This window comes from Carcharodon carcharias, chromosome 1 (genome assembly GCF_017639515.1).
Source record: "Carcharodon carcharias isolate sCarCar2 chromosome 1, sCarCar2.pri, whole genome shotgun sequence".
In the NCBI taxonomy this organism is placed as follows: domain Eukaryota; kingdom Metazoa; phylum Chordata; class Chondrichthyes; order Lamniformes; family Lamnidae; genus Carcharodon; species Carcharodon carcharias.
The window spans coordinates 236,613,698-236,625,967 of record NC_054467.1 but is presented as its reverse complement, the minus strand read 5'-3'; the positions used below and the strand labels follow the sequence as shown (position 1 = coordinate 236,625,967).

General features: G+C 44.2%; 1 protein-coding gene across 3 annotated transcripts in view; it reads right to left on the bottom strand.

Annotated features, from left to right (window-relative positions):
* The window catches only part of LOC121285277 (leucine zipper putative tumor suppressor 3-like), a 56,819-nt gene extending 46,070 nt beyond the window's left edge, over positions 1-10,749 (bottom strand). The window contains exon 1 of one of the 3 annotated variants that reach the window (XM_041201913.1): positions 10,704-10,749. The gene's annotated coding sequence lies outside the window, so the exon portion shown is untranslated. Of the gene's footprint in view, positions 1-10,551; positions 10,679-10,703 lie in introns of those variants that run through there. The other 2 variants (XM_041201815.1, XM_041201847.1) reach the window with 2 other exon arrangements.
* Positions 10,750-12,270: the final 1,521 nt, after the last annotated feature.

Here is a 12,270-nt window from a genome sequence, read left to right as displayed (position 1 = left end):
CCAGGCACTGGGACAACTCCACGGCCTCTCCAAATAGATCTTTCAAATCCACCCAAGCAGACAGAAGCAATCATTAGCTCACCATCTTCAATCCAACAGACAAAAATTGTGATAATGCACAGTTATCTTTCAATGCAACACAATTCAAGCTCTCTTACCCACTCTCATTCTCCTTCTGATGTTGTTACTGATCAGTCATGCTCATCCCCCTACACCACAAGGAAGTTGGGATAAAAACAGAAGATGCTGGAAATACTCAGCTGGTTTGGCAGCCTATGTGGAGCGAAAAATAGTTAATGGGCTGAATTTTACAGGACACATGTGGGCTGGAAAACAGGTGGGTGGACCTGAAAATGAAGGTGCTGTGCCAACAGTGATGGGCCCGACTGCCCCCATTCCCCCACCAGCAGGGGAGTCATTGGGTAGGCCATCTGCCCATGACTTAATTGAGGGCCTTAAGTGGGCAATTGCCTAATGAGTGCAGCTCCAACAACACTCAAGAAGCTTGACATTGTCCAGGACAAAGCAGCCCGCTTGATTGGCACCACATCCACAAACATTCACTCCCTCCACCACTGATGCACAGTAGCAGCAGTGTGTACCATCTACAAAACACATTGCAGGAACTCACCAAAGCTCCTTTCTTCCAAATCCATGACCACTACCATCTAGGAGGACAAGTGCAGCAGGCACATGGGAACATTGTCATCTGGAAGTTCCCTTCCAAACAACTCACCACCCTGACTTGGAAATATATCGCTGTTGCTTCACTATCGCTGGGTCAAAATCCTGGAACTCCCTCACTAACAGCACTATGGTTGTACCAACACCTCGCATGGACTACAGTGGTTCAAGCAGGTAGCTCACCAACACCTTCTCAAGGGCAACTCAGGATGGGCAATAAATGCTGGCCCAGCCAGTGATGCCCACGTACCATGAACAAATAAGAAAAGAAACGAATGCCCGATTTAACAGCTAGCGGGAGACGCCTGCACTTAACATGTAACTCAGCAGGTTTAACCCTTTGGGCTGCTGGTCAATGGAGAGGGTGGGGGGGGGGGGGGGGGGGGGGGGGGGGGGGGGGTGGGGGTGCATCCTTCCTGGGTCCCTGCCAATCTGAGGCATTCCCCCCATCCACAGTTTTGCTTCCCCACATCCACCCTGTCCAACATGTCCCCCAACCCCTCTCGCCAGGACTTGCCAACCCATTCCCAGTGAGATCCCAGACCTAACTGTGTTTAGGGCATCTATGGTTCCTCTTCAATACCAGCAGTAGCCACCAATCCTGCTGTGACACAGAGCCACTGGCCTCTGATTAGCCGGCAGGTCTAAGAGGTGGGACATGCTCCTGGAGACAGACGTCAGTCGGGCAAGGCAGCCAAGTGGAGGCAGACTCGCCCCTAACATTTAAACGGGGATACGGGGAGCCCTTGTGTATAATCCAGTCCAATATTTCAAGTCTGTGACCTTTCAGCATTGTTAAATGTTAACTTGGTTTCACTCTCCACAGATCCCACTGAGTATTTCCAGTGTTTTCTGTGTTAATTTCAGATTTGCAGCATTGCAGTATTTTACTGTTGTTACTTGTTTTCCTATGAAAAAGTGGAGACTTTAGGAGGGAATTTTTAAAAATTCATTCAACGGATGTGGGCATCACTGGTTCGGCCAGTATTTATTGCCCACCACTAATTGCCCTTGAGAAGGTGGTACTGAGCTGCCTTCTTGAACCGCTGGAGTCCATGCGGTGTAGGTACACCCACAGTGCTGTTGGGAAGGGAGTCCCAGGATTTTGACCCAGCAACAGTGAAGGAACGGTGATGTATTTCCAAGACAGGATGGTGAGGGGAACTTCCAGGTGGTGGTGTTCCCATGTGTCTGCTGCCCTTGTCCTTCTAGATGGTAGTAGTTGTGGGTTTGGAAGGTGCTGTCTAAGGAGCCTTAGTGAGATCCTGCAGTGCATCTTGTAGATGGTGCAGACTGCTGCTATTGTGTGTCGGTGGTGAAGGGAGTGATTGTTTGTGGATGTGGAGCCAATAAGCTGCACTCATCCAGGCAAGGGAAGAGTATTCCATCACACTCCTGACTTGTGCCATGTAGATGATGGACAGGCTTTGGGAGTTAGGAGGTGAGTTACTTGTCATAGGGTTCCTAGCCTCTGACCTGCTCTTGTAGCCACAGTGTTTATATGGTTAGTCCAGTTCAGTTTCTGATCAATGGTAACCCCCAAGATGTTGATAGTGGGCGGTTCAGTGATGGTAATGCCATTGCATGTCAAGAGGCGATGGTTAGATTCTCTCTTGTTGGAGATGGCCATTGCCTGGCACTTGTGTGGTACAAATGTTACATGTCACTTGTCAGCCCTAGCCTGGATATTATCCAGGTCTTGCTGCATTTAGCCATGGACTGCTTCAGTATGAGGGGTGGTGAATGATGCTGAACATTGTGCAATCATCAGCAAACATCCCCACTTTTGACCATATGATGGAATGAAGGTCATTGATTAAGCATCTGAAGATGCTTGGGCCTAGGACACTACCCTGAGGAACTCCTGCAGTGACATCCTGGACATGAGATGATTGACCTCCAACAATTACAACCATCTTCCTTTGTGCTAGGTATGACTCCAACTAGTGGAGAGTATTCCCTGATTCCAAGTGACCCCAGTTTTGCTAGGACTCCGTGGCCTTGATGTCAAGGGCAGTCACTTATCTCACGTCTGGAGTTCCGCCTTTTATCCATGCTTGAACCAGGAGCTGAGTTGCCCTGGTGGAATCCAGAAGTTTTCAACGTTATAAAGGGAATTGCCAAAGTTAATCCCAACAATTTGATAATTGTGGTAAATTTGTTCAAATAGCAAGGGGCACAAGCAAACAATTAGGATTTTAGATGAAAACGGGGAAGGCAGATGAACTGTTTCACTTAAGGGGTCAGTTGTAGAATTATGAACTTGGCTACCAGGGAATCCAATGACACTGACAATATAAATGAGTTCAAAAGACAAATATACATGGTTGGAAAGAGAGATGAGATTGCGAGATAATGTGAAATATTAGCTGAGTGGTAATAAGATCCATGAAAGATGGATGAGTTTTCATTAAAATAATGGGTTTTTTTGGTTTCTAAATGTTTGTATATTTTTATCTTAAGATTTTCTCAAACAGTACAAGGATGTTATGAGGGAAGTTAGTTTGAAAATTGATCCTTCAAACCTTCATATTACCAACCTAAATGTCTGTCACATCTATCAAAAGGCAAAAAAAAAGGCCTTTTTCTGCTTGATCTTACTGTCTCTCAGTATACAGAGCTTTACTTGTCCTATCTTTCCCTCATCGTTGGAATGTACCTTAACTGTACCGAACCATCTCCTCCTTAAAGACCAACTTGAAACATTATTCAGGTCTTTCTCACCCCCAGACTCAACTATTCCTATTCTCTTAGCCTAAATTCTTCATAAACCCTAATTTGAACAATATCTGCCACAATTATCTTGTTTATTATCAAATCTTGCTCGCCCATTGCGCGTCAGTTACCTTCTTTTCTCCAAGTCAAGTCTATACTCTTCATCCTTAAATTGCTCCATGACCTCATCCCACCCTATCTCTGAAATGTAATCCTCCTCAATATCTTCTATCCATTCTCCGATTGAGCTCTTGTGAATCACCCATCTCTTAGTCCCACCACTGATGGCAAAGCCATCAGGCACCTGTGTCTACTCTTTGGATTTCCCTCCCCAGACACCTTTGGTCACTTCTCCCAAGCTCTTCTTCCTTGGCTTGGTCTCTTGTTTTCAATGCACCTATCAGTGAAAGCTTCTTAGGGTCCTCTTTAAGTCAAAAGCATTATCTGATCATAAGGGGGTAGATTTGACTTTGTGCAACAGTGTAAAATAGGAATAGCAAACTGGAAACCCATTATATATCTCCCCTAGTTTTTATTTTAATTGAAATTAGCCTGGCACAAGGTAAAGCAAAATGGTTTTCCATTACCATATCACCCATTTTACATGAATACATAAAGTTAAACTCTACCCTGTTCGGTTTTATTCCCAGGTGGGCTGGTGGTGGGAGTGGAAGACAGCTTTAGGAGTGGGGGATTTGAGAATAATCTCAAAGTTCTTTGCATTACACCGTTTCATATGGGTGGCCTGAAATCGAAGAGCGATTGTGCGCCTTGTAACATAAGCACTCTTAAAGCAGAAAGTCCCTCCTTTTAAAATGTTACTATTTTAGGGCAACTCTGTGGTGGAATATCTCAGTGTAACAACAGTAAAACATTTAGTTACCACCCAGGCTGTCCAATCCTGCATCCAGTGTAAGTACTGCAGTAATTTATGTACAGTATATATAAAACAGCTGATTTATGAAGCTATGATGATGGATCTAGCTGTGGAAAAATTCCAAGGGTGAGCATTGCAGTGATACCTTTACAGTTTAATAAAAAATAATGTCTTAGTTATACTAAAATTTAAGCGCACAACTTGTTTAAGTAACGAATTCAAAATGATTTATATGAGGGTAAAGCAGCAAAGCTGAACTTACACAGCACTGTGCATCATCAGGGCCTTGAAAGTGTGTTGAACAATGAGAGAGATGTTTTCCATACTGACAGTTTACTTACTAACTTCAATAGGCCTCTCTTGGTACAGTGCTCGCAACAGCAGCCTGGAGTACTGGGTACAGCACTGGAGAGACAGGGCAAAGAAGATTGCGACTCCACCCATGTTTCAAGTCGCAGAATTGCCTCCGCTGATGTTTATCCACCCCCACACCCTCCACTGCCACCCCATCCCTCCCTAACCTATCCCAGCCAACTCTTCATGGTTTACTCCTTTGCAAGCACTTTCTTTCTTTTAAATCGGGTGTCTTGGCAGTAATTGCCAACAAAGGCTATGTGTCAACCTAGATATTGAGTGCTTACAAACAGTCAGGGGAACCTAATCCTGTCCTCTGCTGAACTCTACATCTGCCGGCCTGCCTTTAGAACTCAGGGCATTGAAATCAGAAGTAGGAGTCCAGAATGTTTTTCCCCCCTCCCCCACCCTCGCAAATCTTGGTGTTCTAAAACCAACTGCAGCCCACTAGATCCATTGCTAGATTTTCCAAGATAGATTTTTGTCAACCAAAGGTATTCAGGGATTTGGGGTAATGTGGGTACATGTTGTTGGGCCCCAGGTCAGCCATGAGCTCAATGAATGGCAAACAGGCTTGGGGGACTAAATGGCTGTGCCTGTACCTTTGCTCACTGCTCACTACTCAGTTTGAGGCCAACCATCTCAGCACAAAGCCAAGATCGGGACTAGGATCTCATCCAAATGGCTCAGTGTAATGGTTAGAAGTGCATTATGCCCAGAGAAAGGAATAATTCTAAACATCAGATGACTGTTGGTATACTGTTGCTCTTCAAGGGCAATTAGAGACAGACAACAAATGCTGGCCTAGCCAGTGATGCCCACATCCCATGAAGGAATACATTTTTAAAAAGTCAGGACAAGGATGATAAAACCAGATTGCAATGGAAAAACAGCAACAGTTGTAAAGTCTGTACAATAAAACCTTCCCTTAATTAGTACAAGAAATGCTGTTTACATTATGAAGAAGGAACAGCAATGCTCTGTTTACATTATAAGGTTTCAGCTATTGTCATTATCCAGAACAATGAGGGGTTACAATGAAATGAGACTGCCATGAAAGAAGGGATGGGGAAACTACCAGCCAGCTTTACCTTATCATGAGTTACTTTTTTGTCCTTTTAGCTGCAATTGCTGCTATACCATCATTGGGTCAAAATCCTAGAACTCCCTAACTAGCAGCAATGTGGGAGCACCTTCAGCACATGACAGTAGTAGTTCCAGAAGAAACTCCATCATCACCTTCCCAAGGGCAATTATGACTGGGCAACAGATTCTGGCCTTTCCAGTGAAGTCCACATATGGAGAATCAATTAGAAAAACACACAGCAGTACACTTGAGAGAATTTGGATCGTTTCTGGGACAGCAATCAGAATTTGTACAATATTAAGGTGATATGGTGACTATAAGTCTGTCACTGCTGATGATAGTAACAGTAGTAATTTGAAATGATCACTTAAATAGCAACACACAAAATGTCTATCATGCAAGCAAGTGTAAAATTCTCTTTAGTGTACTGGTCACAAGAACAGATCCATTCAGCCAAACAATTGGTTTTTAGGCTGTTAAGATATAAACCACATTACATTGAATTTACCATAATAGACATTCGGCCCAACTGGGAAATACTGGCCTTTATGCTCCACATTAGTCTCCTCCTATCTCTTCGTCATCCAACCCAATCAGCATAACCTTCTATTCCTCCTTCATTTATGTGTTTATCTAGCTTCCCCTTAAAGTATCTATGCAAATCTCTTCAATTACGCCTTGTAATTTCCATATTCTAACCACTCTTTGGATGAAGAAGTTTCTCCTGAATTTCCTGTTGCACTTATTGGTGACAATCGTAGACTTACAGGCCCTAGTTTTAGTCACCCCCACAATTGGAAACATCAGTGCTTTGCCTACCTATCAAACCCTTCATAATTGTGAAGGCCTCTATTAGGTCATGTCTCAGCCTTTAAAGAGAAAACCTGTTCAACCTTTCCTGATAAATATAACCCTTCAGTTCCGAAGTCATCCTTGTGAATCTTCATTGCATCATCACCAGTGTCTCTGTAGCATTTTTACAATCTGAAGACCAGAACTGTCTAAGGCAGTCCTTGGTCTCACGAAGGCTCGATACAAGTTTCACCTAAGTTGATGCCAACTTTTCTTCAGAGCGTCAGATTATGTCATCAAATGTCTTGAACAACTAGCTAACCCTTTTGCTGAAATCAGTGCCTGACGTACGAGGAATTTGAGGAGGCTAAATTCTCAGCGCAAAGCCATACTAAGAGGTAATGTGGATTAATTTGGATGTATAGTTCAGTGCATCCAATCCGTGGACCTCCAGTTTTCCAATTATTAATTTTAATGACCAATCTCTATGCACAATTCTCCAAACTTATGCTCCCATCCAGCAATTCTCAGTGCTAAAATTCTCCCTGCTGAATTTATTCTCTGATGTTGACATGAGGCTCTCATCTCAGGTCCAAAGCCAGGTAGCAGGGTCCGGAGAGGGGGGCGGTTGGGGTGAGAGGTTGGTGTTGTTGAAGGCAAAAGCCTCTACGATGTAAGAGACTGAAATAAAATATAAAAAAGTTGCAGTGTAATATCAAATCCAGGCGACACTCTTTCCCAATGGCATCGTACAGATCTAGAGAGAGTACAGTGGGGGTAATTTTAACTTTGGGCAATGGTATAAAGTGGACGATATCAAATTAGCTACCTGCTTTATCTCACCCAATCCTCCCCCAGTTCTCTTTTGAAAGGAAATCGGACAGGGTTTAAATTGAGGGTGAATTCAATATCGGACATTTTATACAATCGGTCAAATTAAAACTATCCCAAGTTTATGTTATTTTAGTTCATCTCAGGAGCACTACAATTGTCTTCAATTTTCAATGAGCATGTGATTCACATTTTGGTCCTGTAACAGCTCATATTAAACCCTGCTCCCATATTATGGTGCACACAATATGGCTTAGATTCCTTCCTGCCTTGGGTTGCCAACCTTCCAGGATATTCCCAGAGTCTTCCCAGGATTTAGGGTGGAAATTTATGGTCCCTTCTCAATGGGGGCAGGGCTGCAAAATGCAGTGAGCCCTTTAAAAGTCCATTGACTTTGGCAGGACTGTAAAATCCTGCTGCGTAAAATTCCACCCTTACTCTTCAGGGTGTCACCTTTAAGGTAACATAGGATTAAAACCATTCGTTTGTTTTACATTTTTTTTGGACATTTTTAATAATTAGTTACAAATATATTGGAGAGGGAGAGAAATAAAACGGGCTGAGCAGGGCAGTTGGAGGTGGGGGAGGAGGGGGGTTGGGGTTATGTGATGAAACCTCCAAGAACGTGTCTGTTCAGAGTTGGCAACCCTAGTCCTGGGCCATGTGTGGTACCTCTCTAGTAAGGATGAGAACTAGGTGTGGTTTAGTGACAGGCATTGAACAACAGGAGAAACAAAGAGCAAGTGCAAGAGCATTGTTTGGCTTTGATTTTCAACCCTCCTACCCCTAGCTACTTCATCTGCTTTACGAAAAATGAACAGGAGCTGCACTATTTAGCTGAGACACATGAGCCATCTCTCATCCATCAGTGCCATATAAAAGCAAGTAACTTGCTAGGTCCCATGTCATCATCGAAAGAATATTATTCATAACCACAATGCTGGTGAGTTGACAGGCATACCAATGCAAGCAAGGCTCGTGATATAAGGAAATTATTCCTCACACCAGGAGTACAGGAATGTTCTTTCAAGAATTAGCTAGCTGGTACTTTGATCCACAGTCCATCTGATGGCATTGTGACATTGTGAAATCAAAGGAGGACATCTCAGCTTCGGCAGAACTTTCTCCATGCAAGCCCACATTCTTCCTGTATTGCTGACTCTCAGGCACAGTTAGGTCCTTTGCAACCGTCAGACAACCTCCTAAAAGTCAAACCTGACACAGGGTCAAATTTCAGTCATGGTCAGTGGGTAGCACCCTCAATTCCGCGTCAGATGGTTGTGGGTTACAAAAGAACAACAGAAATAGTAGCAGGGGTAGGCCATAAGGCCGCCCCCCTACCTGCTCCTCCATTCAATAAGATCATGGCTGATCTTCGACCTCAACTCCACTTTACCACCTGATCCCCTTATCCCTTGATTTCCAAACGTTTATTGATCTCAGGGGAGGCGATGGTGTAGTGGTATTGGGCTACTAATCCAGAGACCCAGGGTAATGCTCTGGGGATCTGGGTTCAAATCCCACCATGGCAGGTGGTGGAATTTGAATTCAATAAAAATCTGGAATTAACAGTCTAATTGTTGATTGTTGTAAGAAAACAAGCTGGTTCACTAATGCGCCTTTAGAGAAGGAAATCTGCTGTCTGGCCTACATGTCACTCCAGACCACAGCAATATGGTTGACTCTTAAGTGTCCTCTGATCAAGGCCAGTGGCAGCACCTACATCCAATGATTGAAAAAAATCTCAGTCTTGAATATACTCAACAACTGAGCATCCACAGCTCTCTGGGATAGAGAATTCCAAAGGTTCACAACATTCCAAGTGAAAAAAATTCTAATTTCAGTCCTAAATGGCTGACCCCTTGTCCAAGGGCTATGCCCCCTAGTTCTAGGCTCTCCAGCCAGGAGAAACAGCCTCTCTCCAGAGACTGAAGCCCATAACACAGGTAGCGTCCTTCAGATGAGACATTAAATCAAGGCCCCCATTGCCTTCTCAGGTGAATGTAACTCTTTTGAAGAAAAGTAGTGAAGTTCTCCCCAGTATTTATTCCTCAGCCAACTTCACTAAAACAAAAGCAAGATTATCTAGTCATCTATCACATTGCTGTTTGTGGAAGCTGGTAGTTTGCAAACTGGCTACTGCGTTTCCTACATTACAACAGTCAGTATACTTCAAAAGTACTTCATTGGCTCTAACATACTTTGGGCCCTTCTGAGGCACTATATAAATGCAAGTCTCCCTTTAACTGTGGCAACATTACAAATATGAAAACCATTGCTGTTCAAACATTAAAGTACAAACTTCTCTAGTGGATTATGGCATCATTTTCTGCTCATGTGGTTGGTGCACCCTTATTCGCAACACAGAATTGTTACAGCACAGGAGGCCATTTGGCCCATCGTGTCAGTGCTGGCTCTCCGAATGAGCAATTCGCCTAGTACCAATCTCCCGCCTTCTCCCCATAACCCTACGCCTTCTCCCTTTCCAAATAACAGTCGAATTCCCTTTTGAATGCTTCGATTGAACCTGCCTCCACCACGCTCTCAGGCAGTGCGTTCCAAACTCTAACCACTCGCTGCGTGCAAAAGTTTTTTCTCCTACTGCTTTTCCAATTTCTTTAAATCTGTGCCCTCTCGTTCACAATCCTTTCACAATTGGCAACAGTTTCTCCCTGTCTACTCTGTCCAGACTCCTCCGGATTTTGATTCCCCCTGTCAAATCGTTCACAGCCTTCTTTTCTCAAAGAACAAATAAGGCTCTAAACTTTTCAAATTCTAAAATATTCCTCCACCTCCCCACCACAATGAATCCCTTCAGGTTGATCTCCAGCCTCTGGTTTTGGTGTGCTGCCTGTCCTCACTCTGAAGGGTAATGGAGTCATTCTGCTCCTAGGTCGGCTTGCCAGGAATTTTTTCTTTATTTATGCCACTCCAGCAGTAGCCCTGGGGGTGCTGTATATCTCTCCCTTGAGCCATGGCTGAAACGACTGCGGCAATCAATTTTTAAAAAAATGGTTATTAAAATGATAAATGGGTTACGAGCGCTGCACCGGGGAACACCATAAATGTTAAAAATATATATATATACATTCATTGCCCGCTGGATATGACCCGCAATAGATCACAAATGTCAGGAACCGCAGCTTTAAGGTTCATACTAGCCGCTCGAAACAATGACACAGATCGGGAAGCACAAACCAGCTAGCGATACCTCAGTACCTGCCGCATCTTCACACGGCCGGAGTGACGGTAAAATGCAGCTCACTTTCGGGAATACATTCAGCACTCTCACTCTCCTCCGCCTCCTCCAAAGCAAACATCGACTTCCCCGAAATATCTCCCGCACTGAGAAGACTAAGTCACCTGTGCATAGAGGTCCGATCTCCTCGGTCCCTCCTCCACACTGGCCCATTGGCTGTGTCTCCACCTCGATGCGCTCACTTTCAACTTATTGGCTTTTCATAACCTCATTTGCATCCTGCAGCCTTGTTTACATTTCTCGGTTTATTTACTCTTGGGATGGGCTCTTGAAGTTATGAACAACAGCTCCAGCCCAGAGAAGCTGTTAGCCCCCGAAAAAAAGGCTCAGATCCCCTCGTTGTTACTCTTTCAGCTCCAATCACCAAATCTTACGGTCTCCTTATTTAACCACTTCACTGCTGTCACTTCTGTTCATTAGATTTTTGTAAATGCCTGGTTTGCGTTGAAACTATGATTGAAAGGGGCAAAAGAAACTCAAGAAGCTGGACACCGTCCAGGACAAAGCAGTCCACTTGATTGGCACCACATCCACAAACATTCACTCCCTCCACCACCAACACACAGTATTAGCAGTGTGTGCCATCTACAGGATGCAAAAATTCACCAAGGCTCCTCAGACAGCACCTTCCAAACCCACGACCACTACCATCTAGGACATGGGCAGCAGATAGACGGGAAGGCCACCACCTGGAAGTTCCCCTCCAAGCCACTCACCATCCTGACTTGGAAATATATTGCCATTCCTTCACTGTGGCTGGGTCAAAATTCTGGTACTCCCTCCCTAACAGCACTGTGGATGTACCTACACCACATGGACTGCAGTGGTTCAAGAAGGCAGCTCACCACCGCCTTCTCAAGGGCAATTAGGGATGGATAATAAATGCTGGTCTAGCCATGATGTCCACATCCCATGAATGAATAAATAAACTTTGCTTGTTCACAATGCCCAGCTGCATAAGCATATGACTTGCTGAATCACATCATCATTCAGAGCTCATGCACAGAACATACAAACACATAAGAACACAAGAAATAGGAGCAGGTTTAGGCCATTCAGCCCCTCGAGGCCCCTGTCAGTCAGTCAGTAAGAGTGACTAATTTGATGTGGCCTTAATTGCCTGTCATAAAACTTGACTTCCTTCTGATCAAAAATCTGTCTAACTTAACCTTGAATATATTCAATGATCCAGTCTCCACAGCTCACTGGGAAAAAGAATTCCCAACACTAATGACCCTGAGAGAAAAAAGTTCCAATTCACCTCTGTCTTATTTTGAAACTGTGCCCCTCATTTATAGACTATCCCACAAGGGGAAACATCCTCTCAGCATTTACCCTGTCAAGCCCCCTCAGAATCTGTGTGTTTCAATAAGATCACCTCTCCTTCTTCTATAGGCCCAATCTGATCAACCTTCCCTCATAAGACAAACTCTTTATCCCAGGAATCAGCCGAGTGAATCTTCTCTGAACTACCACCAATGCAAGTCTGTCCCTCCTTAGGTAAGGTGACCAATACTACATGCAGTACTCTATGTGTGATCTCACCAATGCCCTATAAAGCTGTAGGAGGAGGTCATGCAACCCATCATTCCAGTGCTGGCTCTGACTAGTCTCGCTCTCCTGCTCTTTCCCCATAGCGCTGCAAATGTTTCTTTTTCAAGTGTATATCCA